Source organism: Falco naumanni, chromosome 4 (genome assembly GCF_017639655.2).
Source record: "Falco naumanni isolate bFalNau1 chromosome 4, bFalNau1.pat, whole genome shotgun sequence".
Taxonomy (NCBI): domain Eukaryota; kingdom Metazoa; phylum Chordata; class Aves; order Falconiformes; family Falconidae; genus Falco; species Falco naumanni.
In genome coordinates, this window is record NC_054057.1 from 32,754,351 (window position 1) to 32,779,712 (window position 25,362).

The 25,362-nt window shown below is 37.6% G+C and overlaps 1 protein-coding gene and 1 long non-coding RNA gene across 3 annotated transcripts in view; one reads left to right on the forward strand and one right to left on the reverse strand.

The window, feature by feature from the left end:
• Nucleotides 1-25,362, forward strand: part of THSD7A (thrombospondin type 1 domain containing 7A) — a 288,313-nt gene that overhangs the window by 11,186 nt on the left and 251,765 nt on the right. The window lies entirely within an intron of this gene.
• Nucleotides 20,955-25,362, reverse strand: part of LOC121086484 — a 31,424-nt gene continuing 27,016 nt past the window's right edge. The window contains exon 3 of the long non-coding RNA XR_005827390.1: nt 20,955-21,145. This is a non-coding gene — a long non-coding RNA (uncharacterized LOC121086484). The remainder of the gene's footprint in view (nt 21,146-25,362) is intronic.

The window sequence follows — 25,362 nt, forward strand, 5'->3', positions numbered from 1 at the left end:
TTGATATTTAAGACTGGGCAGGCACACAAGCTTGGACGCTGAAGGATGTAAATAGTAGAAGGGACTAGGCTGCAGTTTAAAGTACTCAAACATGTACAGTGTGACCAGTTCCTAATAAATAGTCATGTGGGTAATGATTTAAGGTAATTTTTTTGTTTGATATCTATATTACAATTAAAAAAAATTCCTCCTTAAAGCCATTTAGAAAATAAAAATGTTCATCACTTTAAAAGGAGCTCAGCTGTGAACTTTGGATAGTGCTGAGGCTTCTGCAAGGATTCACGTGCTAACATTTGGAGACTTCAGGATTTCATTGATGTGTACAAACCTTTTGCATTTTCTTGTGGCATGACTTAGGTTTAACCCTAGATATATATTCCCTGTACCTGCTGCAGAAATCTGCATGGCCCATTATGGTTTTATTTTCCTGTTTGCAATTTCTTATTCATCAGAAATGCCATTCTGAGTCAATGGAAACAAAACCTTGAGTAGTGTCATCTTCCTCTTAGCTAAGTCCTCAATTTATGTACAAATGCAGTTAAATGCATTGCTGAATTCAGTATACTGCGTACATTAAAATATGGAAAAAAAAAAAAAAAGCAGCAGTCATAACATGGGGAGACTTTTTTTTTTTTTTAACCTTGACAAGTTCAATGACTATTTTAGTAACTTCTAAATAGCTTACTGGACATGCTTCCCCCCCCCACACTTTCAGTTCTTGATACATTACAAAGAAAATTCCTTCAGTTCTTGATACCTTGAAAAAATGATAACTTTTTTTTGTCAAAAGAAAGGAGATTTTAGTGTTTGCTGTTTACTGCTGTTTGTTGGTTAGATTATTGGCAGTAACTATATATATAGACATTAATTTAAATAATACACTGTACATACTATGCTAAAGTTACTAGAACATAACATCTAAATATTTTTTTCTATTAGAAATGTTTGAGAAGAGAAAGGAAATTACAAGAGTATCTCTACAGGATCACAGTGAAGTTGAAAATTTTCAACACTAGCAAATAATTGATACTTAAGAGTGTAAGAAACGAAGGTAGCATAAAGCGATCTTTTGCTTGGAAGACACTATTGGCTTCTGCTAGTCAGCAGTTTGATGTATTCCAAGCCCAGATCTCTACGTGATCATCATGTTTAATGATTTATGCTTTCCTACCTTCTATAATCCTCCTTTGTAGCATTTGACCTTCAGAGTATGTTGTGACAACGAATTCCACAAAACTGTAAAGCATCAGTAAAATAACTCTTCCTTTCATTTGAAAATTGTCAATCATTTTATTAAATGACCTCTAGTTTGTGAGCCTCAGTTTCTCTTTCATACCCTTTGATTTTAGGGACCTCTGTTCTAGCCAGCCTGTATGCATCTCTCTTCCATGATGAAAAATTTGTTATAAAAGTCACTGTATAATCTCTGAGCAGCCATGTTGCTATGCCCTATGTCCTTTCAAGTTCTTCTTGTGATGGAGTAAACAGCAACCAGAATTTGAGCTACCAGGGAGCTATGTGTTTTTATGAAGTCACAATATAATGCTTCTTGGTTTTCTATCTAAATCTTTCCCATTAAGCCTCCTCCCACTGTGTTCTGTTGCCAAAACTAATAGATTTTTATCTGCTGCTAGATGTCAAGATGACATTTTCAGACAGCATCCTTGATGACCCTAAAATGTCATTTGTATAAGCTGGTGTAGAGCCCATCTCTGTTTATATGTGTTTGGGGGTGTGTGTGTATTTTTTTTAACGCATTAGTTTACATTTATAGGCAGTGATTTTCATCTGTAATTCAGCTTCCACACTTGTGGTTGTGAGATCCTTTTGCAGCTTTGACCATTCTGATTTATTAGCAGGTCACTATCACTATTCACTATCACTTTTTGAATGGTTACCTTTTCTTGACTTATGAGTAAAAGTGTATATATAAATCTATATACAGATAGTTTATATATTTGATATATGAGAGTTCATTCTGGAGTCACCGAATCTGAGATTTTTACTGAGATCCTTAAAACTAGTGGCAGGCATCAAAACTAGTTTTTATTAGTCCCATATCCACCTGAACAAAACCTGCAATGCAACTTCACCTGGAGACGGGGTTTTTTGGAGGGCCCTGGAGTACGTTTAATTTTATAATGTTTAAACTTTGTAAGGCTCTGGCTCTGTGGTTTTAACCTCTGCTTCGGTGGGGTAGAACAATTGTTTATGAACAGTTTCACTGCAATTTTTTAAGTTTTTGGAAATACTTGTCTGTTAGAGAAGTTCCACAACTGGAAAATGTAGTTGAAACCCAGTTTGCATAACTTGGTAAAATTCATGCCTTCTCCATTGCACCCAGCTCTCGTTGCTCTCTCTGCAATTGCTATTATATCTTGAGAAGATTTATTGAAGGAAATACCAATTATGTTCATACCTTCTTGAAGCAGCTCCCTGTGGTACAACAGTTGCATATGGAGAAGCAGGATGTGTATGTGTGCATTCATCACAGGTGCAAACACTGCCATTGAAACGCATTTGTAAGCATGTGGGTTCGGTGAAGGTGTGGGTATGTCCTGTGGGATGCTCTACACACCCTTTGGGAATCCTCGCCTGGGGGTAAAGGGAAGTGTGTACCCTGTGTGTAAAAGGTCCTGTGTACTCTGTTTTTATATAGCAAAGCAGCAGGGATTTTTCTGGGTGCAGCGTGCTGTCCGTAGGCTTGCAGTGAAGGTGAAGATTAGACCCAGGTCAAAATTGTTCATGGGCTATGAAGTTTTATGATTTTAAGTACTTAGTTTGAGAGAGATGGCTTATTGTCTGTGTGCAGTACTAATACTGCTTTACGTCATACGTGAGTCTCTCAGAATTTCAGAGGGCTGTTTTGGCGTTTTGTGTGGTTACTCCTTGGTAGTTGTATGTTTGGATATTGTTCCACGTTATGAATTTATGGCTCTTAGTCTGTGGTGGGTAAGGATATTCTTGTTTGTTGTTTTCCTCACAGTTGAGTGCGACAAATAGCCTCTGTTTGCTGTGTAAACTTCAGTAAAGAGTTCAGCTGCATCTGAACAACACTTTTAAGGAATATCAGATTCTCCAAACAAACTGGAAAGGATCAAACCATTTTTTTCCAGCTGAGAGGCTATGTTAACAATAAATAAATCTGAAGGAAAACAATGACATCCCCATTTAAGTAAGCTAGAAGAGTTTTTAAAAATGTGTTGGAAATCTGGATAGCACTTTTATTTTATAATGTAATTGGATGTGAACAGACTTATGTGAGATTGAGTCAATGTCACCCAGTCAGCCCTGCACTGCAGTGCTTCCAGTAGGAAGCTGTTGAAGATGAGAAATAGGGTTTAAGTGGGTTTCTCTTGTTTGGTTCTTTTTTTTTTTTTGGTTTGGGTTTTTTATTATTCTGTGTTTGTTGTTTTGCTTTTTGGGTTTGCTCATTTGTTTTTTTTTAGATGCTTCTTAAATGCCCAGTATTTATTTGCTGTGACCTACTGTGTGATATTGATTATAATTAATGTTGAACTAGGGTACATCTGCATTTCATTTTAAAAAGAATGAACTGGAAAGCATTGCTTAGGCTCATTAAGTAATTGTGCTTTTTTTTCAAACTGAGAAAAGTTGTTTCTTGTTAGGAGAAGAACCAAATGTTTGCATATTTCCTGAAATGGTTCCATTTACTGGATGTGAGTGCTTTTATCTGAATTCCAGTTCAAACAGCGATGGCAGGAATTAGTCTGAAGATTTTTAATAACAGTGGGAATACATGTAGATGGTACCTTTATTTGATTTAATCTTGCCTGTCAGCTATGAAGACTTGAGCTTCTTGGTTTGCTGTCAGTTAATTGGCTTCTGTCTGGGCAGCACAGGATGAAAAACTCTTGTAGGCAAATTCAAAAGCCTGAGGGGGCTGAGGTTAGTGCCATTTCATACCAGTGGCCTCAGAAGGAGCCAAGACTAAGCTAGAAACGTTGCCTGTATTCCTCATGATGCCATTTTCTCTATAGCTCCCTTCTGAGTGCAAAATTGCTGGGAAAAGTAGAGAAATTCATATGAGCTTTTGTTGCTCTGCTTGTCCTGGAATCTGACTTATCTGAGAATACTTTATGCTTGTTGGTGTTAGAAATAATCAAAATAATTAAGATGGAGACATGAAAGAGTCTTTGAGTATTTATCATCTGAGTTAATTAAAAACTAAAGCCATGATTAATAATTTAGTATTTATTGAATTGCATTGAACTGGAGCTTGTAAGAAGAAAATCTAGCTTTTTAATTTCCAAGACAAAAAAGAAAACAGGCATAGTTTTATTGTATGGATGGGTGTTTTTCTGCAAGAGGTGGTTGTTTTCCTGTATTATACACTATGTCCACTGAAACAGGCTTGCTTTCCTGTGTACTCCTGCTTCTTCTGGACTTATAAAAATGGACACATTATTTGAAGATACAATGTGTCATATCCTTAAAGGTTCCTTGTGGTGCTTAGTGGATGAGATTAACATCTGCCTTAACTTTAAACCAACCAGAAGTTGTACAGAACGCGCTGAGCACTTAAACTCTACGTGAGACCTGAACTACTTTCAGCTAGTAGACTGGTCTTGCTACAGGTTTACTCTGGCTTTAATAAAAATAGGATTAAAAACTGCTGAACTTTAATTCTGTTCTAGCATTTTCTTATCTCCTATGATCAGCTGACTTCAAGTTAAGTATTCTGTGTCAAGTTTGCCAAACTGGTCCATGCCTGGCATCTCACAGAGGCCAACATTGTGCCACTGGTCCCTCTTCAGCCCCTTACTGTGAAAAATGCTTTACTTTCTTGGTTGCTCTTCATCGTAACCTCTTGATTTTAGCATTTTTTTTGCCTTGTTGCTTGCAGCACGACTGGAAGTTTCTGGTGGGAGCACATTACTCAAGAGACAGGTTTCAGAAAGCCCTGATCTGCTCCAGCATCATTCCCCTGTTGCTGCAGGGCAGAACTGGGAGCTGGGACAGGGACCCTTGCTGTGGTTTCAAGAGGTCCAGTGGTGACCAGACCAGCAGCTCTGTTAAAGCTTGGGGTCACCTGAGCAGTGCAGACACACCTCTGACAGCTTTCATACCAGCTGTCACTCACAGCTTGAAACTCACAAGATAAGTCCGCTCGTTGAGCACCCAGAGGTGAAAAGCGGTGACATGACATGTGGTCTGGCCTCCCTGCAGCTGCCTGAGGTGGGGAGCCAGGACCCTTCGGGGCTGCCTACACACCTCTGGCTGGCAGAGATCTCGCTGCCGTTAAATTGACATCCTGTATCCCTCGGGAGCGGTGGCTGACTCCCGCATCGCCTGGTCCCTGGTGCCTGCAATCCACATCATGTCCCTCTGCAGTACCACACCGCCTGTGCCTTGTCATGTTGGTCTGCTAGCATGGACTGTGTCCCTCTGGGGGTCCTATCAGCAATGCTGTCCTTAGGATTGTTTTTCAAGATATGGTTATCAGTTTAATTTGCTTAAAATTTGTCATAAGGAGAAATAGGCCATCGGGCCTCTCTTCCTGGGAGGGATTTCTGCTGGGCACAACCTGTCACAGAGCATTAGCTGCACACTGTCATGCTGTGCTGCTAAGAAAAAGAGTAAGTGGAACAAACTGTTTTCAAACTATTTTAATCTCTCCGTTAAAATTTCACCCCGTTATTATGTATGCTGTTTGCACTATTAGGAAGACAGGATCTTTTAGGAACCAGGCTGCTCTGGTCAGGGCTTTAAATCCTGAAATCTCAGGTCTCTGACACTTCTGCCTCTGCTGCAGGTAGTTTTGATGTTGCATGAGATTATGACTTTCAATGGGGAGTAAGGAGCAAGTGAACTCTTAGTGTTTGGAAAGCCTTTCCCACAAAGTGGGAAAATACAGAGTAGATGGATTTAATGTGCTGGGATGAACTGATTGACCTTGCTAGAGATACAGAGTTCTGCTGAGCCCTTGAAGTCGCCTTTAATGATACGATCAGTCTTAATACTTAGTGGTGGTTATGCAAACGTAGGGATAAAAAAATTGAATGTTTATGATATCTAGATCCACTGTATCTAATGCTTTTGACTAGATTTGGCATGAGATAAAGTCTGCATTCTTGGACGCTCTAGAGGCACTTCTTTTCTTTGTGCTTTCAAAACACACTAAGCGCTGACAGCCAAGCGGTGCTTAGTTTTCCCCTGGAATCTCTTTAGTTGTTTGTGAATTGGTTCTTTGTGTATCTGGGGGAAGAACACGATTTCATATTCATAACAAAGAGATTGTGCGTTAGTTCTACAGGGTAGATATGTGGGTTTGAACTTGTCTCCTTTTGAGGAATTTTCCTCTCATATTTAGTACTCAATGCAAATTTAATAACTAATATCTATTTTGTTTGAACAGATGTTCACACCAAAACATTAGCATTAGTAAACAGTTATTGGTGTTTGATAGGAGGAAGACTAGGAGAGAACGGATCTGTAAGGCTTGGGATTGTTTTTTGCCTTTTCAAATCCATGATAAAACTGATGCCACACAGCTTAGGCAGAGCACTTTAGGCTGGCACTTGATCAATCCCTGTCACTATTTACAACTAAGCCACTTCTTCATCATTCATAAATATTATAAATTACTAGTAGCAATTACTTTCTGTTTACTTTTGGACTCTGGAAGGTTGAGAAGAGGCCAAGACCAAAAGGGTCTGTTGCTTCCTGTTAAAACTAAAGAAAATCATTGCCTCCATGAAAAAAACAGTCCAGCAGTGTTGTTTACCAATTCCATGTCTGAAGTTGTTTCACTTATCATTTAATCAGTTCTTAATCTATTTTAGTATGTGTTATACATGATTTGTTTTCTTCAAAAAAACCCAAATACATTTGTTAACACTTTTTTTCATTACTCTAATGAGATTGTTTAATCACAGTCAAACCCACAGTTATTTGCATTAGGGATATTGGTTTTTTTACATTGTTGACCTTTCTGTGATACTTGCAGAATCAGTGTCACACTAAGTATAAATCTGTCTGCTATCCTTGTTGGTTGGTTGGTTTTGTTTTAAAAGTACCATTAGCTTTCTCTTTTTGCATTGTGTAACTTTGTAATCTCTTGGACCATACCGTTGTTATGGCAACATTGGAGGCCCAGGGACCAATGTCAGCATATTTTAATACTTTGGGATACATGCTTTCTGCTTCTGAAGACTTTAAAATATTCCTTCCAGTAGTTGTTATTTAATAACCTCTTTTTTTTTTAATAAATAAACCATAATTATCACTGTGAAACAGTGATACATCATTCTGCTTCCTTAATATACAGGAGAAATAGATTTTGAACACTTCTGCCTTTTGTGTTGAAAAAAACATCAAAAGGTACAAAGTTTTTAAGTCTTAACTCTTCGCTTGGTGACTTAGGTAATCCTTCTCACGTAAGTACAAGAGCATGAACAGACCATGCGAATTTCTGAAAGCTGCTTCCATGACCAGACTAGCCAGGATAGTTTCAGCCATCAGCCATAGCCTTAACAATTCCTGGAATTCCTGGTTTGTGTTTTGGGTGTGGGGTGGTTTTGTGGTGTTGTTTTTTTTTTTGTGGGTTTTTTTTTTTTTTTTTTTTTTTTTTTTTTTGTCTAGTGAAACTTGATTCAAATAGATTTTTGGTTATTTTATTCAATGTAAATTGAGCTATGATTTATTTGGTTTTTTTCTGAAGTCTAACCGTGTTAGTAAATTGGGTTCTGGTAAAAAGTGCAATGTGGAAAGAAAGAGCATAACATTGAAGTGTTTTAGGATCTGCTCTGCAGATTCCCTTTGAGTTGATCAGAGCAGACAGCTCCTGGCCCTGAGATCAACACGACTACAGAAATGATTTTGATTGCGAAGAAATGTCACAGCAATACAAATGTTTCCTTGATTAGCTCATCGTAGATGAGGTGGATTTCTTTAAAATGTACTTTTTATTTTAAAAAGGGTGATCTGTGATGTGTTATAGCTTCTATATGTTCTAGTCAAAATCCTGTGGATATTTTCATTATATTACTGACACATTTGGGAAAATGAATTTTCTCACAAAATCATGAGAACTGAGCGAGCTGTTCACGCAGCAGTACCTATCAACATTTTTCACCCCAAACTTGCAAAGTCCAAGACGTGGCACTGTATGTCTTACGGTAAGTCGTTCCAGAGCAGACCCTGGGAGGGGCTGGCCAGAGGAGGTGTTGGCGGTGGTGCGGGCTGGGGGATGTGGTCCTGGCTGCCCGTGTAGTACCACTGATGGGAGCCATGTGGGAGGCAGCTGCTCCAGAAGTGAGGTCTCTTGCACAAGGTGGCTTTCAGGGTATTTCTGTTGAGATGACTCTGGATCCCTGGTGGAAACACTCAAGGGGGTTCGGGCTTTGTCCTTTGAAAAGAAAAGCCCTTTCTCTGCTAGGTATAAGTGACAAACTGGTATTGAGGCAGAGCCCTCAAAAGCGTGTTTTGTTGATCAACTGTCAGAACATGTGAGGCTTCTTCCCCTTAACAAATGGCAACAAAACAGATAAAAACCCTTACATGTTTGCGAAACACCTTTGAAAGTCTCAGAGAGCCCTGTTAACACTTGATTGTTCGTTGAATTGTCTTCCATATAGTCCCGCAAGTTACAAAAATAAATTCTATCAGTTTGTCAGGAAGGAACGTGAAAATGAAGGTATGTAAGAATCTGAGAGCAGGCTGTTATAAAAAACGAGTGCCAGGAAATGTGGGTTTGATTTGAGGTCTTTGCTACCACAGAGTGTTTAAAGGTAAGTATTCCAATTTGATCATAAAAGAAGTTAAGTTGAAAGTTGTATCAGAAATCACAGGTAGTTGTGGATATTATTTCTTTTTGACTGACAATATGCAAGAGAGAGTACCATCCTTGTCATTCAAAGGTTTTATTTTTAGTCTCATTTTCACAGTTGTTTTTATAATCTCCAGCACTGTTTCATGCACTATAAATCATTCATACACCACAAACCACTTAAGCTGTGTGTGTTTCTTGCTGAAATATGAATTGGAGTATAAAATTCATTTTGCCATCTTACTGGTATCACTTTTAAGGCTATAATACTCTGCGTTTAGACCCAAATTCTGCTTGCCTTGACTCTCAGGTTGTCTCCTAAGTAATTAACAATGTAAAATTATGCCTTTTTAATGACTGAAAGCCTTTCAGTTTTAGCTTAGTTTAGATTTTATTGTTAAATCTTTTAACATATTCAATTTCTCCCCTTTTTTTTGCTTTAATCAAAGGTGTAAAACTCTGAATTGGTATGAAATCTTAGAGGAATTTTCATAGTTAGTATTGTTGAGTCTTAAGGTTTCCCATGATTGCCAAAAAGCTGAAAGAATGTTGTAACGGAGGTATTTTTGATAAAACCTAAATACAAGCAAAAAAAAAAAAAAATTGTAGTACTTAAATACTCAGCAAAATGGCTCCTCATAAATTTTGAATTCCCAAGTTGTGACCAGGATATTGAACCTATCATTTATAGACTCACAACTGTTAAATGCACATCACCAGCAAGAACACCGCTGTTACTTCAGAAATTAATGCTGCAGCCTGTTTTCAATATTTTAACTCTTTCCAGATGGGACTTAGATTTGGTTGTTGGTTTTTTTATTTAACTTTTTTTTATTAATTTTTAATGCATACCTCATCCAGGCTAAATTCTTTCAAAGGCTTCCAAAAAGGGATTTTACTAAACTCTTCTCTATCACTGTCAGCCAGTAAACCATAGTATGGTTTCCTTGAAGGTCACAAAGAGAAAAAAGTAAGGAAGTGTTGTAGTATATTGTAGTCTGGAAAAAGAGTACTTTGCTCACTCCTGACCATGGCTGGAATTCAGCTAGGGAAACCTTTCAAGGAAGGATCCTGTTCTATGAAACTGAGGCATTGCCACTCTGTTGTCACTCAGAGGCAGAAAGGTTTTGCAGACCTCATATATAGCTGAAATTAAGAAGTATAAGTTATATTTCAGTGTTTGTCAATACAGTTTTACAGAAATTTCGGTTACTGTCCATGGAGAATTATTCTTGCATAATAAATGAATTTAGAAACTGTCATTCAACTACCAAAAAAAATTGTTTAATTTGAATCTTTAAAAATGGGCCACTGCAAATGAATTTAATTAGGGCATGCTGTCCCAGAAAAGCTCTGCTTGACTTTGAAGATCTGAAACAAAAGTTGTTATTAGGCAACAGCCATCTATAGGAGAGAAGACGTAGCAGTTTTTTTGGTTGTGCGGTGGTTGTTTTTTGTTGGGTTTTTTGTTTTTTGTGGTTTTTTTTTCATTTTAAATTGCTGTGGTTTACTTTTTTTGTTCATTTTGTTTTGCTTAGCGTATGTTGACATATCAGTTCAAAACATAGCACAATTTAGCATGAGTAAAATTTTTTAAAGTAATGGAAAATTGGGCAAAATTGGGCAATATTATTGAATGTTGTACTAGCAGCACTGAACTAATAAGTATTATTAACATTACATGTTAATTTTTTAATATTTTGTCCCCCTTCTCTTCCTGCACATGTTTTAATTTCTAGTAACATGTAATGGAAAGAAAATTATTAGATAATACAAAAGCTCTACTGAATTGTATTTAATCAGTACTGTGTTGTCTTTAGTGCCTTACATGTTAGTGTAGGCATAAACTTTTCAATACATTTGTACTATTTAACAATAAACTCAGCTTTTTATTAATTCTTGTTTCAGAATATAAACAGATCACACTGTGGCTTCCATTGGGTGTACCTGAAGTTTATTAAAATCTACTACTCTTCTTGTTGTAGCCATGAAATGTTTTTCACAAGAGAAGAATAATGTTATCAGGCATGTCTAATTGAAGCAAAGTGTTTTTAGACCTTGATTTAATCTAGACCTAGATATAATCTAATAAATCCTGTTTGTCTTTGTTTACTCTCTAAACCTAATTGGTTTTGAAAAATGCACATTTCTCTATACAAATAATAGATAGACCACCGACCAATTGCCCAGGCAAATACAAGACTTCAAGCCATACTATAAAGGTGATAGTAATGAAAGCATCTTATTAGTTTATGGTTTAGGACATTTCTTGATCAAACGTTTACTCAGCCCTTGGTGCTAATTCATCAAAGAGTGAGACTAAACTGTGTTTTTTTATTTTAATTACTTCTAAAACAGAAGCGGAAGACTGTTGTGGAACATTTCTACCAGAATACCAATAATAGTGTAAATTTTATTCAATTTTAATTAATTCTCAAAATATGTGATATAAAGTATGAGGAACAAAGTACCTGAGCCTATTTTATTTCCCAGCTAGGAAAGTGTTGCTTCCTAATCTGTGTTTCTAGTTTAAGCACATGTATTGAGCTGAAATAATTAGCTGAGTGTGCTTTAGGCTTGAAAGTTGTGTTTCTGTGTCTGTCTGCAGTATGGCAGGTATGTCCTTTGCACCACGTGTGTAATCACTAATGTCCCACACGGACAGGACTGATTGCCATGTGGTGCTCTGATAAATTTGTGTACAAAGTAAGTATAAAGTAATGCTGAATAGTATTGAAATTTATGCAAATGCACAGGACATCTGTGCATGTGAGCCTTGGAGCTGGTTAGTGAGTGCACAGTGGACATGTCAGGAGTTAAGCTGCCCATTTCTTCCATTCAAGTGTTCCAAGTCTTTCTAGGAAAAAAAGCAAGAAAGAAAAAGAAAACTTTTCAGCTATGTCTTTGTTCTAATAGAAGAGAGCTTATATTTAGGATTTTAAGATTTCATTTCACCTGTTGATGAAGATCAATACTATTCTGTGTTCCTGCATTCTGTCTTGTATGGTGTAGCGGCCCTGCAATCACCTGATGAAATTGTAAGATTAATGATTGACTTTTAGGAGAAACTGAGATTGTCATGTCTACCTCTTAGTTGCATGTCAGCCATGTCTGATTCCAAAATCAATGTGAATTGATAAATAACTGATTTTTGTTTTGTGTTTTGTAGGTTGTGTGTGATGAATTTTTTTAACAGACCTCTCATGTTCTTGTATCTTCTCTGAAATCTTAAGTGGAGATGATTTAGTAGTTAAATAACCTTGTTCTAAATCATCTGATACTGAAGACATGGCTTGTCTTTGTGTGGTTGTATGCTCAGAAGAAATGATTGGAAGGTAAGAGATCTATGATGGAAAAAAATCGGATGAGTGAAGGGAGGACAGAAACAGAAATGAACTGTCTAGTTGCAGCCTTGTCTCCCTGAATGCTTATCAGGAAAACCAGAATGTCAATTTTGGTCTGAAAGTGCAGCGGAGCAGGACCCATGCTTTAAATCCATGGAGTGATCCCACTTCCAGCATTTGCAGAGGAGGTGGGAGGCAGCCTGGCAGTGGGGCACTGAGGGAGAAATGACACCGTGACAGGAGTTGAAAGGTGTGGGAGATGGGGTAATTACCTTTGGGGTTGTGGAGGATGCCTGTGCTATTTTTCCTTTGAGTTTCTGGCAGCCTAGCACAGCAAAGAGATGCAGGGATGTGTCGCAGGTTGCACAGCAAGTCATATAGCTTTATTTGCATCTGAGCTTATCTATTTGTTCTATATGTCTTACCACTTCTCTGGCTAGCAGGTCTATAATAGATCACCAGTATGAAGTCATGCTTTTTTCCCCCCTTAGTCTGATCACTGAGGTGTTTTCTAAAACCAGTTTTTAGTGGGGAAAAGATGGGTTAGTTAGTAAGTGCTAAAATAGGTGTCCCCAAGTCAAGGTTTCACACTCTACATTTCACATCCCAAACTCGGAAAGGAAAGTCTTTCTGTGATGGAGTAAATCTCTGGTTCCTTAAGGAGAGAGACAGTGTCCTGCCTCTTTCTGCGGGTTGAAGTGGAAGGAAGGATGGAGATGCCAAGTGGGGCAGAGTGATAAACCTGGAGTGCAGGGCTTGCTGCTTCTCCTGCCAGCACAGGGCATGATGAAGGGCTCTCATTCTCTGAGGAGATGCTCCTCCTGTAGTAAAAGCTATATGAGCTGAAGAGAAGCCAAATCATTAGTGTTTCCCTCTTTGCAGTCTCTTGACTAGGTAAGGCAGCAAACCTTTGGTGGTTGTGTTGCTGGAGGTGGAAAAAAACCCCGTAACTTTTCTATGCCTTGATGATCTGCTTGTTCCTAAGTATAGTTTTCTGCCTTTATGGGCTGTGCTCGGAGCAGGAATATAAAACCCAGCTAGTGTTAGTCTCCTTCAGCACCCTGTCAAACAGGCTTCCTGAGATCGTGCATCATGTACTGGCCAGCTTTCCTCAAAAATTATGCTTCTTTTAAATGCTAGTAAGAAGTTACTTTATGAACTGAGCTTCTGAAATGAATCACAAAAGATCAGAGTAATCCTCCAAGGGCTCTTTTAAAGGAGACACTCCAGATGTCCATGTGGGTAGATTATTTAACCTTTAGTTCTATAAAATGCTTATGGTCACTTAAAACCATCTAATTCCTGCTTACCGCCTGTTTTTCTCCATATAAAGGTAATAGTATGTCTTGACTTCTATTATATTGCAGTCTGGCCTATTTCTTATAATTTAGTTGAAATTCAGTAGAAAAAGAGAGGGCTTAACTTGGGTAGAAGCAAAACTTTATTGCTTGTATTAATAAGGTAGCAATATTTCACTGAACAGGTCTAATTCTGTGAGATTGACATTAAAGTGCAAAGTGAACTATCTGATTGTGACATAAGATTAAACATGTGAAGCTTTTACACAAAGGTTGATACTATGGATATTTGTAATAGAAAGGCTGCAGGAAGTTTGAAATGCAGATGCCTGTAGTATACCTTTCAAAGACCTCTCCGCAGTGCTATCGTAGGTACATGGGCAGCTCGTACAGATCAGCTCAGGCTGCCCTGGGTTTGAATTTTGGTCGGTGTGTACCTGTTGCAGCCTGAAGGCCAGTGCAAGGTGCGGGAGCTGCACAGGACCCTGCCTGACCTGCGCAGCCCATGGTGCTCCCAGGGGCCACAGCTACGGAGCTGCTGGTGCTGGGAGGCAGCTGCTAGGGTTTGTGTCGCTGAGCTGCAGGCACAGCTCCTCTGGAAACTGTTAGGCATGGCACTCTGTACCTGACAGAAGATTTTTTTTTTTCATTCTGAAGCTATATTTTTTGGTTTAGGTTGTTTTTGCTCCCCCTAGAATAACACCATTTATTTGGTTACTGTTTCAATGGGCTGAGTAGGCGTGTGTTAGTTATACAGCGTTTTTCTTTGTTACAAACAAGTTTTATCCAGCCTGGGAAAAAATGCAAGTTTTAAAATTTCCTATTGTACTGAATTTGTTCTTAAATATTAGTATCTACCTATTCTTTAAATAGCACATTTTGTGTCATTCACGTTCCTTATGACTTTAAAATTACTGCGAGCCTATTCCAGTAGTTTGCAACTAATGTGTCACTCAGTGGCATTTGCTTTTATTGGGGCTTCGCACGTGAGGTAGCTCTTGGAGAAATCTTAGATACCAAGTCTTGGATTTCCTTCACATGGAATTCTAACTGTGACCTAAGTCAGTGTTGCATAAGATTTGTTCTGTGATAGATTCATTTCTTAATTGTTATAGCTCTCTAAAACAGACCCACCCCACCGCCGCAGTCTGTCTAAATTCTTCGTGTTAGACAGGAATTCTGAACTTTTGAAAATCCCAATATAATATCCTTTTTCAGAGGGATGGAGTGTCACTTTGAAACTTGTGTATAGTTTTTTTCCCAGGCTATCAAGCACAAGACTGATGTGAAAACTTTAATGGTAGTCAAGTAGCTTGATTTAGAACATTAAACTTCTAAATTGAATCATGCATAAAAGCAGAAGATTCATAATTATTTCTCCCATTGGACAGAGATGTATTGGATAATGTGGCATGGATACTAAAAGTATTAAGATTTTTTTGATGGTTTTGTGATTAAAGTAAGACATAAAAATATTTCTCCAAACTGAGACTTTACAAATTCTATACTTTAGAGTTGATTTGTATTCTCAAACTTTTTTTTTTTCCCCAAGAGATTGAAAATAATAAGAACAATTTGATTGTAAGGTTCGTATATAGAATCAATCAGTCCTTTATGTTAAATACCTTGTGGCTTCATTCATCAATGGATGAAGTGCAAATATCTTACACAAAGCTTGGTTATGTTTTCCATTCATAGGATGTGTCCATCTCCTCTGTTCAAGTTGCTATAGAGCAAATTATCCTTTGAAGTTCATATTTTTGCTGTCCAGAGTTTTGGCTATGGCATCTTTTGCTAGTGCTTTTATGTTTCATCCAAGTGCTGCTGTGAAGAGCTGTTTGCATTGATCTAGATAATGATTGCAGTAGTACTTTGCAATGGTATGCATGTCCTGAAGTTAATCTGTGTTGTGCTTATAAATCCGATGAACAAAATTTTTTTTCATGTGTTCCTATGTTTCAGAATAACAAGTATAGTTTAACGCTTTGGTGTGTACCTGTTCTGTGTCTGGATTGAGTTAGTACTATGAGACTCTATAGGTTAAATACCGAATTGGAATGGTTAATTTTTCCAGAGCTCAAGGCAGAAATTTTTAACCAATCCTGTGATGCTGACCAATAGCTGATTACTCTGCCCAGACCCCTGGATTACATCTTAGCATAGCCTGTCTCATTTTCCTGGCACCTGCATCTGTAGTATCACCAAATACTAGTAATTATGTATATAAACATGACAAGTTGAAATTAAACTTTGCAAAAGAAGCATTAAACGGTGTTCAGAACAAGACAGCAAGACTGCTGGCTTGTTTTTTGGTTCATTTAGAGTAATGCTATCATTTTAAGTGTTGATTAAAGTTATTGGCTGTAGAATATTACACTCGGGGTACATTCAGCAGTTTTGTTCACTGTAACGATGAGTGACTTAATGATTGTGCACTGTTCAGTACATGTATTTGGGAGATGTTTAGCAAGTTATCCAGTGCCAGCTGACAAAACAGAATTTTCAAACTGGCAAAGCTTCTTACCTTAATAAGAAGTATCATGTGCTTATCAGCCAAAAACATTTTTGTAATTAAATTCTTTCTTAAATATTTTCTGAAGTGTAGTAAAAGAAAAATGTCTTGATATGTTACAGAGTGTATTTTTAATGTATCTGTGTGATAGAATGTGTATAGAACAACTCTAATTTTTAAGCCTTGAGATAAAGGTGTTTTGTCCTGCTAGCTATTATAGAGTGACTAAAACCAAAATACACAACTAGAAACTGGTTTATGATCCTAATGCTTTTATACAATCATCCTTAGGACAAGCAGGTGCATGTATGTACATGTTTGTGTGCGCCTGTGTACTTCCTAGCTAACTACAAACAGTATTAAACAGTTTATTCACAAATTTTAATTCCTTATTCTAGATGTGGACTTAACTTTATAAAACTCAAGTGGAGAAGGAAAGCAAGTCTGTGTATGCCATCACATTAATACTAATTTATGAGTTCTTACATAGAATAGAGGGGTTTTTTTTAGTCCAATTCAAATGTTTGGTTGTATGATAAATACACATCAGGGATGAACTGTTTTGCAGCGTGTAATATGGGAATAACTTCATAAAGATAGCTTCTACTGGGAGTGTTTGTTCAACACTTTCCTGATACTCTTTTAATACAGCTCAGCATTTCCAGCCTGAAAACTATTTGCTGTCCCTGCAGTTGTGTCCATGCCCATTACCTGTGACCTTGGGAATTGTAGCAGGAAACCACTTGACCCCCAGGTAGAGGCTCAGGATGATGCTGCAGTGAGAGGCTCCACCTAGGAGTGCTGAACAAGGGCTGGGGCACCAGTGGCTGCCAAAATCCATGTCGTCACCTCTCAGCTCTTCCCAGCTGTGAGTGTCCTGCCAGCCTTGCGAAAATGTACAGAAGTAGCGCCAGGGTCTGAGCAGCTGTGGGCTTCATCTGGTTTCACTGTCCCTAGCCCCAGCTATCTTTTCCTGGATGTGGTCCCTGCTCTGCTTCCTGGCGGCTTGTCACTCCGGGGGTGTTTCCTGACCCTCCAAGTGAAGAGCCAGAGATCTACACAGATAAACACATTTCTGAATGGAAAATATTACAGTAATCTGTGTTGCATTGTGTTCCCTTCCCTTGAAGAGTGTCAGATAACACAGTTTTGTGCATGATATATTAAGCCCTAAATAATATGAAGGAACTGAGTTATATAGCTAGTTTTGCTATTTATTCCGTCCTTGATCGAGGTAGCGGGAGGATGGTGAAATTGAATTGAATCCAATGTATGTATAGAACCCTGTGCCACTGGTGCAGTAGCTCAAAATATTTTGTTACTCAGTTGTCATTAGTTGCCTGTTGGATGGTAAGAAGGTTGACATGGAATCTCATGTTTAGCAATCAATAAACTTGTCAGTGCTCCCACTGAATAGGTTAAAATAATGTAGCATTTTGTGTAAATGGACTATGTGCATTTTTAATGGTAGGCAATCCGTAAAAGAGCAAAAAAGTAAAGCATTTGGATTTTTTTAATGGAAATTATGGTATTGTGTAATATTTTCTATTTTAATAGTTTTAAATGCATATGAAGAATTTGTCTTTGCTAATGATTCTGCTTAGCAGAGAAGTAATACAAGGGTACAGTTATGCTCTAGGGTATTAGAAAATTGCCTCGAGTTTTCTGAGTAGCTCAAGGCTTTTTGACAAGATAGGTCTAGGGCTGTTGCAGATCCTGTGACAAATTCATGTCACATTTTGTGTTACGTTTTTGTATTACAATTTGTAAGATAGAATTTACTGTTTCCCCCTTTTAGATGATCTGTGTGAATAGGAGGTGCCTATCATTTAAGAGATTAATGAATGTGAGTAAAATTTATTTTGTTACCTCTCAACTACTTGTGATAACATGAAGTGTGTCATGTTATGGGGTTATAGATTACTAGGTTGACAAAGCCAAATAGAGATTATAATCATTCATGTGAAGTAAAAGACCAAGTAGGTAAAATCCAAGCACTCTGTCCTACCATTTAAACTGATGATTTCATATGAGGTTCAATTTCACCAAAAAAACCCTTGAAGTCATCTTATAGGCATATCAAAGTGGAAGCTGGCTAGTAAGTTTTGTTGTGGTCTTTGACTATAACTAATCTCAAATAATAGTGAGGTTTCTTCCACATTGATTTTGGGAGCTATTCACATCACCTACATCTCATAGTTACTTTAGCTGCTATGTTTGAAGAAAAGAACCTGATTTTTAATGGCGATACTCTTGGCTTGCACCCTAGAGGAGATTTACTGATGTTATATATCTTAGCTAGACAGTGTGAATACCCTCCATGAGCCAAACTGTGTGTCTATGGTTGTTCAGTCAGCTTCAGTGCACCCAGCAGGACTGCATGGATACAGTAGAGATCAGAATTTGTTTAGTATGCTTTGTTAACATATATTCTTTCATTGAGAATAATAGTCTTATATATTATTCACTCTTTTCATGAAATCACAAGGATGTGTGTAATGGAAATGAACATTATGGGTTGGTTGTTTTTTTTTTTTTTTTTCATGCGTGGTGAATTGTCCTTTGTATATCCAACAAAAAACCCTCTCACTGGGAGAATTGGTTTGGGTGAGAATGTTAATTCTGTAGCCAGAGTAAGACTGTATGCTCATACTGATCAGTTAAATCTTGAAAGGAATTCCAGTAAAGTAACCTAGACTGGATATGTGAGCAATACTAGGTATCCACCATAACAGATGCAAATTGCTATGGGCTAAATTTTTAGAGTAAAATGGGACAATAAGCATTTCTAAACCTTCCCTAGGGAGAGAAAAAGCAGACCTTTGGCCTAAATTTACATTCTGACAAGGAGAAAATACATTTTAATTCCTCGCGTTTTAAGCTAATGTTACTTTTTCAACACTTGGTTGGAACCTCTGTTCCTGAATTAGCAGTTTGTTAAGAAACTCTAAAAATCGCAGATGCACTAGATGTGGTAGCGTTCTCTCACACAAATTTCCAAGTACTAATATGAGTCTTTCAGGCTTCTTTCTTACTAATACTTGCACTATGTGGTTTTAGATGTAAACATCTGGTTTTATATGCTTTTCTTGTGCCTTAGTGTCCCATACGTCCATTCCTATATATAGTATTTCTTGTAGAAGATCCTAATCTAAGAATGTTAAACAATATATGACTTGTGTAAATAAGAATATTGTGAAAAGGGTAGACAAGTGTTAAAACTACACGTACAGAAGTCTAATTTGAAGGCATGTTGTGTGAGATATTTGTGCAGTGGTTTCCCTGCTTTTGTGAGAGGTAATTGCCATGACAATTTGTTGTTAGGCCACTTACAATGCTTATATGAAGTCATTGTTGGAAGAATTAAAAAAAACTGTGAAAGCAAGTAAGGTTACGTTGAAGGAGAGAATCTGAGAGAATGGTTCCAGTGTAACAAGATATGTTTGCTATCAGATTTATCTCTGTGCACAATGGTTGTGGAGTGAAAGCCTTCATGGGTTTTGGGGGTCCTTGCCAACAATTCAATACAAGAGAACTGCACTGTGGTGCAAGTAGCTTGATAACAGTGTCTTTGTTGTAACTAACAGTAAAACAAGACCATATTTGACTGAAATGCGTGATAGAAGTTGAAAGCTTCTTGGTACTCAGGTCTTAAATCATAAGCGGTTTTGAAGAAATTGAATTTGTGGTCCCTGTTTAAAGCCCGTTAACTTCTTTTTATGGCTAATTGTGCATTTTGATCAAGGTGGTATTTTGAGACAGCCAAAACTATTTTTAATTCCATGTTTGCTTTGTAGATTTTTCTGAAGTATAAATGACATAATCTTTCAGCTTGGTACCCTAGTTGTAGATGCCAGGAAACAGAAGAGCTAGAGGAACATCCATTCTTGCTTTCAAATTTGCCAGGCAGACCAACGGCTCAGACATTTAGTGATAAGCCTAGTATTTATCTTTGTCCAGAGGACTGGAATCTATAGTTCTCATTGCATACACTAGGAGGGAAAAAATATTTTCTGTTAATAGTTACTTGCCTTCATTGAAGCATGCTGCAGCACAAGATATTACACTTTAAGAGGTTAGCTAATTGCAACTGGGACAGTCATTCTTGCCTTTTCCTCTAGTGAATATTCAGTATTGTCTTACAGAACTGGCCAAATCTCCTTGAGCATGCTCTTAGGCATATTGCTCTGGACCTTGATCTCTGTTGTTCCAGGGGAATAAAACTCTTATGGTAGCTCGTAAAATACAATTTGGCCTTTTGTAGAGTAGATTCTGAATGTTAGTGCCAAGATCTTAATGGATTAGAAACTTCCAGGGAGGAATTAATGTCTTGTGACAGGAATTTCTTTTGCAGAAGATGGCCCCACTTCAGGAGATGTTTAGTAGCTGCTTTGGCACATCTAGAGATTCTGTGTTGGCCTTGGTTTTACTGGGCATCATCTGTGTAGCATGCAGTAAAAAGCTACATAGATTTCTGTGAGCTGGCTTTCAGAGAAGGAAACAGGTGAGAGTAAAAGAACATGTTGCTCTTAGGATGCCCTAAATTGTCTTTGTCTTCAAGACTCAGTGACAGTGTTGGGTTTGAAGATGAATTAGAAATATTTGGCATGTTTTACATGGTACCTGTGTAAATGCCATGAAGCAGTATCAAATATAAAACACTTGACAGTAACTAAGGTATATGATGAATGGGCCAGGCCCAGGAACTACTTCAAGCTTTATTTACTTGAAGTAGCTAAATGTTTTTGTTATTTCCAGGGGTATTGTACGTACCTAATTTGTCACCACAAGCTTTGTATTTTGTTTTTTTGGACTCTCAATTAAATTTCTTTACCAAGAGGGCGGTCAAACACTGCAACAGGCTTCCTAGAGAGGTGGGCAATACCCCAAGCCTGTCTTTGTGTTTGAGGCATTTGGACAATGCCCTTAACATACGGACAATTTGTCAGCTCTGAATTGGTCAGGCAGTTGAATTAAATGATCATCGTAGGTCCCTTCCAACTAAAATAGTCTGTTCTGTTCTATTCAAACATGATGTGTGAGCTGGTTCTGCATTGAAAGTGTAAATAATACCTTTACAATGATGTATCTGCCATACTCCAGAGGGTCTGGGTACACGCGTTCCTTCTCGAGTTTAGCTGCACGCTGCCTGCCTGCCAGCGCTGTGAGAAGATGGCCCCTCGGGATGGTGTAAATTTCCCTAGAAAGAAGGCAAACAAGACTTCGGATTTCAAACAAAATTGGGAGCAAAAATATTCAAACAGAATAAGAATAAGCCCCTGATAGCCTGAGACACCCTCTTGGAGAGACTTTGGTCAGTCTTATGTAGAGTTTGTGGGATCCTTATTTCCAGATCAGGGCTAAACATCTGACCTATATAAATAAGCAAAGCAAAAGTAAAAATTACATGTAAGTGATACATACATTTTTTTGTGTGTAAGTATATAACTTTACATGACAGTTTTTCCCTGAGTCTCTATTAGCTCTGTAATAAAGTTTTTGTCTGGAATTCCTGATGTTTGGCACGTTAAATGGAGAGGTAGCTTGGAAATCTGGGTCCTGCTGCTTTTGCAAAGAGGTGCACGTGATCAGTATTTTCAGCCTGTCCAGAACAAGCCCATGTATGTGCTAGATTCCTCCTTAGCAAAATAGAAATCGCTGTTTATCTCTAGGAATGGTGCAGAGGTGAATGTGTAGGACATAAGGCTTGTCACACTCTGGGGTAAGCATATATCATGTGTGCTAATCATGCTGCAGAAGGGCTTTTCCTATGAAGCGCTAACACATAATCTATTTCTGCTGAACTGTTGTGTTTTGGTTTTTTTTTCTTTCTCTTTTCCTCTGTAGTAGTGAATCGTGGTGACATGAGGTAGGATTTTGCTCTTATTTACACCCTGTCTAGGTTCATTCAGTTCCAGGAATCACAAGGGGCCATTTTAGACATTAAAAAAGATATGTCCTTGGAATGTCTTTCTATGTCATTTTGCTTTTGCCAGTGAAAACATGCACCACTGTATCACAGTTATTGTTTGGCCTGAGCATTTGCACAGATTATAGAGTGCTGTCACAATTTCTAGGAACTTCAACAGTGTTCGCTTCAATATAACAATAGAACTAAATGACCCTTGATCAACAATTTTTCATAATTGTTTTATTTTGCATATCCCATACCAACCAGTTTCCAGATGTACATGAAACTTGTAGTCTGATGCTGAGCCACACATTCAGAAAGTTTCATATTTGACTTTTATATAATAGCATATAACAGTATCTAAAGTTTAATGACTTTTAAAAATAGAATTTCTCTAAGCTCTGCTAGCATCTGCTTTAAATGTTTACTTAGAGTGGTTAATTTATTGAGCAAGTTCTTAACTGGGGACTTGATAAAAGTGACCATTCTGAGAAATGTTAGCTGATATTCCCAAAGAAGTGTGAAATAATTCTTTTAAATATCACTTTTGGGGGCATTTTAGAAAATACATAGCAGATTGGGAGTTTGTCCTTGAGTATATGATTATGTTCTAAAAAAATGTTAGCTTTGTTTGCTTGATTAAAAAGTGAGGCTAATCATAGTCTTCAAGCATGCAAGGACTACAAGAACAAAAAAGGTTATTCCCTCTTCAAACTGTGAAAACAGCATGTTCGTTCTTAACTTTCTCTGAGTTACAAGGATTTTTGAACTAACCAAACCTGTTTGCAGATAAATTGAACTGCAGTCAACTTGGTTGACTATTGGTTTTGTTGGTTAGCTACTGGCAGTGCTTTGTTCCTTTGGCGCAACAGGGCTGTGCACAGTAAATGCTATTCTTCCCTGCCTTGAAAATAAAAATTCCTCACAGGTGAGTCTGAAATGGTTACACAGACAAGAACTAATGGCAATCGCAGACCCACGCTTTTCTTAAATAGGTAGAAATAATTTTTTTTCTGACATTGTTTTCTATAACCTAATGGCAGAGACAAGTACATGATTACAAAAATCACTACATAAAGAGAAATGCTATCCTAGAACAACATCCTAGTTGCAATTAGCTCTGAAGTTTGCTGGGTCTGTCTGAAAAGGGACTGATTTTTATTATTTTTTTCTTCTCCTGATTTAAAGAATCAGTCACCAATATTCGAGTGAGCAGTGGTTATCTTTATTTGGCAGCACTGGGTGCATGGGGATTGCTCCGCCAAAGTCATGCACACCGTAGGGATTTTTCAGTCCCCTCTTTATACAAGCAACTCATACCTATTCATTAACTTTCCAGGAATTCGTTTACATATTCATTACAATTCCAGGAACTCATTTACATATCTCACTGAACTAGTGACCATGATCTAAGTCCTTGTCTTTGCCACGTTGTATAAACAACAGGAACTTAGGACCAGATAGCCTTTTTTAAGATGACAAATCCAAGGACTTAGCAATTATTACACCCGTCATGTTAGCAATAAGGGTTCTTGGACGTTTACCAACTTTTAGATAAACAAGTACATCCATCCTATAGATAAGTGGTACATCATTCATCATTCACTCCCCAGCCAGTTTGGGAGGAAAAAGGTGCTACCTGTGCCACCAACATTGCCTCACTTAAGGTCTTCAGACCATCATAACTCTAGAAGTGAAACAGAAGAAGGTCTTAAAAAAAAAAAAATAAAAAAAAAAGATTAGTCAGGATGAGATTGGTACAATGCTCTCGGTGATGCTCTGTTTGTGTTGAGAAAGGAATGTACTCTGAATAATTAGAAAAGATAAGGTGGACACCTGAAGGAGGCAAGGAGACCATCAAGTTAGGAAATCGTTGAACAAAGAAAATTGAAAGGTCTACTCCACCTAGATCCCACCTACTGTGAGTGGAATGATTGGGTGTCAAAATCAAATGAGTATGTATGTAAAGATGTTGTGTAACCTCTCAGGAAAACTGTATAAAATACCTAACTTTTCACTGAAAACTTCAGAGCTAGTTCGTTTGGTGCGAATTGGCTAGCTCCCCAACATTGCATGAAATAAATACCTTTGCTGCTTAAAGACAAAATTTGTCTCTGAGAAGTTACTCTGTGCCATTTTGGCATTAGAAGGATACATTCAGCACAACCTAGAAGAAGCTTCCGCTGCCTACATTTCTTCTCCAGTGAAAGAGGACAAGGGAACAAAGGTGGTGGGTGGTCTTCATACACTGTACTGTGGGGGAGGTGCTTAGAGACTGCTCATGAGAGGGCTAAGGAAACCCATGAATTCTGAAAGGAACAATGGTCAATATATATATATAAAGATCTTGTTTCCATCTATTTGTTCAGCAGTTGATACTTTAAAAGGATATTCAGTGATCTGAGAAATTCTGTGTCATGCACTGCAGGGGGCTTGGAGAATTACATCTCAAGCCCTGCATCCTAGAGAGAAGTGCTAGTTCTGTGCTTGCAGTTTAGCACTTTTCCTGAAAGGGACAAGTTGTGACATGATGGACTTGATGCTGTATTCCTGGGTGTTTCTTGGCGCACACCAGGTTTAGAAGTCACTGTTCTCCTCTGATTGTAGCCCATGCTGAAGGGTGGTATTTCTTTATTTCTTTTTAGTTTCTTGTACAGGTATGGATAGCTCATATCCCTGAGTCCTTGTACTCAGAAACAGGTGTTAGAACCTGATAAACTGAAGTGTTCTCTGGTTTTTTTGAAGCAATACAAGCAATACGGACTAAAATAGAAATTAATTTAATTTTCTTTTAAAATTGATTTAATTTTCTTTTAAAATCCATTTAAAAGCTTGCTCTTTTAAAATAGAATCTAAGATGAACATTTGTTTCATTTTGTATCTGCAGATACTGGTCTGGATGAATAGTTACTGGTGGTTTCTGTTAAGCATAACATACTAGAAAGATGAATAGGTTGTTTTAGATTTTATTTTTAACGTATGTCATGAAAAGTAAAAATGGAAGGAAGTTATATACAAAGGTATACACCAAAAACTTGCAGAATAATGTGGCCTTTTGATAGAATTCATTGTTTGAGAGCTAAAAATTCTCAGATTAAAATGCTTGTCAATCAGTGGATTGTTGTGAGTTTTTTTTGGTGGGTTTTATTTTTTTTTTTTTTCCTCTGAAGAAGTGGTACAAATGTTTTGTATGCTGTTTCCCTGGAATTTGGCTGAATGAGAGTGTGGGAGCCAAATGTATAAAATGTTTTTATTATAATGAACTCTGCTACTGTCATCTGTATATGTTGTTTAGGATTAGGTGTGGTTGTGCTTGGAAAAAAAAGTATTAAGTTTCCAGCACAATGAAGCACAAATAAAGAATTCTTAACTGAAGATTAAATTAATGTTATTCAATGCTAATAGACTTTTTTTAGCAGCGTCAATCAATAAACAAGGCATTTCAATATGCAAACATTCAAATGAAAATATTCATGGCATGTAAAAGGAAGGATAGAAGAATACGG